The sequence below is a fragment of the Scardinius erythrophthalmus genome (assembly GCF_964197995.2).
Source record: "Scardinius erythrophthalmus genome assembly, chromosome: 12".
Lineage (NCBI taxonomy): Eukaryota > Metazoa > Chordata > Actinopteri > Cypriniformes > Leuciscidae > Scardinius > Scardinius erythrophthalmus.
In genome coordinates this window covers 1,023,149-1,028,148 of record NC_138232.1, presented here as the reverse complement: position 1 = coordinate 1,028,148, position 5,000 = coordinate 1,023,149, and the positions used below count along the sequence as shown (strand labels likewise).

The 5,000-nt window shown below is 38.9% G+C and overlaps 1 protein-coding gene across 1 annotated transcript in view; it reads right to left on the bottom strand.

The window, feature by feature from the left end:
* The window catches only part of ppp1r16b (protein phosphatase 1, regulatory subunit 16B), a 60,861-nt gene that overhangs the window by 55,824 nt on the left and 37 nt on the right, over positions 1-5,000 (bottom strand). Inside the window, exon 1 of the mRNA XM_081381586.1 lies at positions 4,929-5,000. This exon is cut by the window's right edge and continues 37 nt beyond it. The gene's annotated coding sequence lies outside the window, so the exon portion shown is untranslated. The remainder of the gene's footprint in view (positions 1-4,928) is intronic.

Below are 5,000 nucleotides of genomic sequence, written 5' to 3'. Positions count from 1 at the left end.
TAACAACCCAGTGTTTGGGTAGTTTTTGTGTTACCCAGATCCTGGGTCAGATGTAACAACCCAGTGTTTGGGTAGTTTTTGTGTTACCCAGATCCTGGGTCAGATGTAACAACCCAGTGTTTAGGTAGTTTTTGTGTTACGCAGCTCCTGGGTCAGACGTAACAACCAAGTGCATGTGTAGTTTTTGTGTTACCCAGATCCTGGGTCAGATGTAACAACCCAGTGTTTGGGTAGTTTTTGTGTTACCCAGATCCTGGGTCAGATGTAACAACCCAGTGCATGTGTAGTTTTTGTGTTACACAGATCCTGGGTCAGATGTAACAACCCAGTGTTTGTGTAGTTTTTGTGTTACCCAAATCCTGGGTCAGACGTAACAACCAAGTGCATGTGTAGTTTTTGTGTTACCCAGATCCTGGGTCAGATGTAACAACCCAGTGTTTGGGTAGTTTTTGTGTTACCCAGATCCTGGGTCAGATGTAACAACCAAGTGCATGTGTAGTTTTTGTGTTACCCAGATCCTGGGTCAGACGTAACAACCATGTGCATGTGTAGTTTTTGTGTTACACAGATCCTGGGTCAGATGTAACAACCCAGTGTTTGGGTAGTTTTTGTGTTACCCAGATCCTGGGTCAGACGTAACAACCCAGTGTTTGGGTAGTTTTGTGTTACCCAGATCCTGGGTCAGACGTAACAACCCAGTGTTTGTGTAGTTTTTGTGTTACCCAGATCCTGGGTCAGACGTAACAACCCATTGGTTGAGTTATTGATTGCAGGCTTTTTGCGACTTCTTCAGGAGAGAGAGCAGTGCAGCTCTGTGAAATGATACATTTTAATTTATCTATAAATTCGTTATTGTTCTGTATATCATTTAATTTTATGCAAAGCAACCGTTATGGTGGAAATGTGACAACAGAGACTGATCGATTACACTTGAATTACTTCTAAATGTTACATTTTTACTACTAATATTTGTTAAATGAGCTTAAATGTATGCAATATGTATTTAAAATAAAGGAATTATCATAAAAACCAGTGGTTGTGTGGAGTATTTTTTTTTTTAAGTTTAGAGGATTTAATTTAATCTGTAAACATTAATTCATGTATGAAGTAAAAAAAGAAAAAGAAAAAAAAGCTAGTACTATAGTAAAAATGAATCAACCCAGTATGCTGGGTTAAATAAACAACCTAATTTGCTGGGTAAAATGAACCCCACATGTGTTCTGTCCTATATTTACCCAGGCCTTGGGTTGTTTTTAACACCTTGTTTTTAGAGTGTGGCAAACCTTTTGACACAGAGAATGAAAAAGCCCCTGTGCTGATGTGAGCAAAGTTTGCCTAGAAAAGACAAAAATTAAGAGTCGTGGCTCAGAAAAACAGGGGATTCGTGAAGCAAATAGAGTAGTTCAATGCAAATGCAACTAATCAGCTGTTGTGTAATACAAGAGTGACATAAAAGTTACAAAATAAGTCTATTGACTTCATATCTGATGAAGCTTGCATCATTGATGCTGTTATTTTCCTGCTTATTAAGATGCTTTGAAATGATCCTTTTGCACGCTGACTTCAATCACTGAAATGTGTCGCATTGCAAAAAAACCTGCATCATCCACATGCACTGACACACACACACACACACACAGTCTTAATCCGATCCACCCACGTTAATCTGTAAACCGCGGTGTAAACAGGGCTGTGCTCAGATTAAAGCAGCACAAACCCGGTCAGTGTTAAACTCAACGACTGCAGGCAGACGCAGATTGTGCAGACGCATGTGTTTGTGAGAATCGCTTTAGAAAACAGCTTTTGATGTCAATCACCGCATATTAATTCAAAAAGACAACGTCTGCTTTACCCAGACATCCTGCTGTTAATATTACATGAGTAACAATCTCATTTCTGCCGCTGGAATTATTCATCAGCACAAACTCGCACGCTGACACCAAATCAAAACACTGACACGCATATGCATGCTAACAACATCAACAACATCAGAGCGATCATCACGGGACACTTCAAGCAAACTAGTGAGAAACTAACTAAAGACGTGTTCACAACAAGATGAATATTAATTATTACCCATCTAGTATTGGTAGGTTTAGGATTAGTTGTGGGGGAGGAGTTATGATTAGGGATGGAGTTATGATTCAGGGAGGAGTTATGATTAGGGGAGGGGTTATGATTAGAGGAGGAGTTATGATTAGAGGAGGACTTATGATTAGGGGAGGGGTTATGATTAGGGGAGGGGTTATGATTAGGGGAGGAGTTATGATTAGGGGAGAGGTTATGATTAAAGGAGGAGTTATGATTAGGGATGGAGTTATGATTAGGAATGGAGTTATGATTTGGGGAGGAGTTATAATTAGGATTAGGCAATCAGGTAGCGACTTGCATTTGTTGTGCGATATTTGGTACAATAGTTTAAAACATTTTCATTTGAATGATCGGATGTTAATGCATCCGTTCAGATTGACGCGAAGAGTCGCTTACTGTTTTTATGATTTTTTATTTGTAACACCAGTAGGTGGGGCAACAAGCGACTTTTAAAAATGTATTCGTCATTAGCCCCTTTCACACAGCAATGCTGGAAATTAACATTTTGTCAGAACCTCCAGTAAATTACGTTATTGTTTAGTTGTCTCTTGTTTGTTCAGAATCAAATGGAAGCTTATTTCCGCCATAGAATATAACATTTTAAACTATAATTGCGACTTTCTATCTCACAATTGCAAGTTTAGCCTACATCTCGCAATTCTGACTTTATTTTTCAGAATTGCAAGATATAAAGTCAGCATTGCGAGATATAAACTCGCAATTCTGACATTTTTTCCTCGCATTTGTGAGTTTAGACTATATCTCGCAATTGCGAGTTTATATCTCGTAATTCTGACATATTTTCTCAGAACTGTGAGATATAGGCCTAAACTCGCAATTCTAAGTTATATACTCGAATAATAAAGTCCAATTCTAAGAAAAGAAAACTGACTTTTTTCCTCAGAATTGCAAGTTTATATCTCACAATTCTGACTCTATAACTCGCAATTGCGCTTTATACCAGGCAATTCTGAGATAAAAAGTCAGAATTGTGAAATAAAAAGTCGCAATTACCTTTTTAATTTTTTATTCTGTGGCAGAAACAAGCTTCCATAGAATCATGATCTCAGTTTGAAACAAAAATAATCGTGATTCTCGATTTATCCTGAATGGTGCAGCTCCAATCGTTCCCAATAGGATTAATGCATTTGGAAAGCAGACAGGGTGAATTTATTTTTCATGTCGACTTTAAAATGGGGGCGACGTCTGCAGCAGAGAAGATAAAATGTGTCCGTCTGACAGCTGCCAGTGTGTGTGTGTGTATGCATACGAGACAGCGCCGCAGGTAAACTGATCAGACAGGCATAACCAAACTCTGAAGATTTGCCTCGATCACACACACATGTACCTGAACACTTCATAAAGCACTTAAAGGTCACAAAAACTCTCACAAAAGCACCTGATCAAAAGAGAAGCTCAAATGCCACTGATGCCTTGCTATTTAAAGGACAGCGTCTTCAACAGGGTGTTTAAACTGACATCTCAATTTAACACCAGGCTTCAATAGAGGAACGTTCTTGAGCGAGGTTATCTGTGTCTCCTCAGGCATTCGATATTAAAGAAGTCAAACAAAGCAGAGCAACCCATTAAAAACCAGTAGCTGTTATCTGTGCAAGTCTATAACGAGGTAAAGGAAACTGCAGCTGATGTAAACCATGATAAACGACTTTGTTCTGTGTGCACTGTCAGTTTTTTAAACCAAGATTATTATTTTAGTTTTTAATATGCTTCAAGACAAACCATGTGCAAATCCATAAGTCAACACCATTGCTGAGTATTTTCTCCTTAAAACTGCAGTTTCCATGATTATTATTTTAGTCTTTCTGCTTCAAATTTCATTTTAACTTCATGTTTAACTATATGTGTTTTAATGTAATTATAAGTCAAATTTCGTAGCGATTTCTGATGAATATTTAATCAAAGTAAATCCTACATTTGTTTGGATGTCAAAATCACACTTCAGATTATATTTTCTGAGTCATCATGAATGAGTTTAACTGAGGTGAAGGACATAAAGAGTCTCTTTCACTGAGAAAAATGTAGCCTACTATGGAAAAAACACGGATTTGGGGTCATTTACCTTGGTCGTACCATGGTATTATTTGAAGTCTAAATGTAATATTAAGCACTCGTATAAAAATATCATGGTATTACCACCCTTACACCACAGAGACTTTTTAACTCTGTTTACATTCCACAGATGTTTTATGTGGAAACTAAACACAGGATGTCATGTTTTGATTGACATAACTTTACTGATGTAGTAGCGAACAAACCATACCATATCATCAAACACATGATTAACAATATTGTTTTTTTTTTACAAAAGATAAACAAAACGATGATTTTAGCACAGTTCGACGTTACAACAGAAAACAGCGACGAGAGTCTCGTCAGAATCGATGACAAAAATAACGGTCCCGCATTGTACGAGCGCGCGTCTCAGATCAACACAAATATCGATGTATTGATTTATCACAGATCAATGCTCATCCTCATACAGACACACAACATCCCCCTGACTGAGAGCCAACTTGACCAACAACTCAGACCAAACACAGTCGAACAGAAACACCGCTAAAGCCGCATCGCGCACGAATGCCGCAGTAAGAAAGTACACGAGCAAAACGAGCCGTTTTTAACGAACACAAGCGTTCACAAAGTTGCTGAGGAACGAGACTGGAACGACCTCCATTCCTCCCTCCCGTGTCTGACTCCGATACCCGCCGATGAGGCGTCGAGCTCAGGCTGTTTTCTCTCCAACAGTTCCTGCAGAGATTCCCGCGGAAATAAGTTCTAGCGGCAGAATCCATGGTGACGTGTACGTGCCTACTTACCGCCCGCCGAAAGCCGTTATATTCCAAATGTATATATCGCGGGAAAGTGCGCTGATGTGTGGCGCGTGAAGT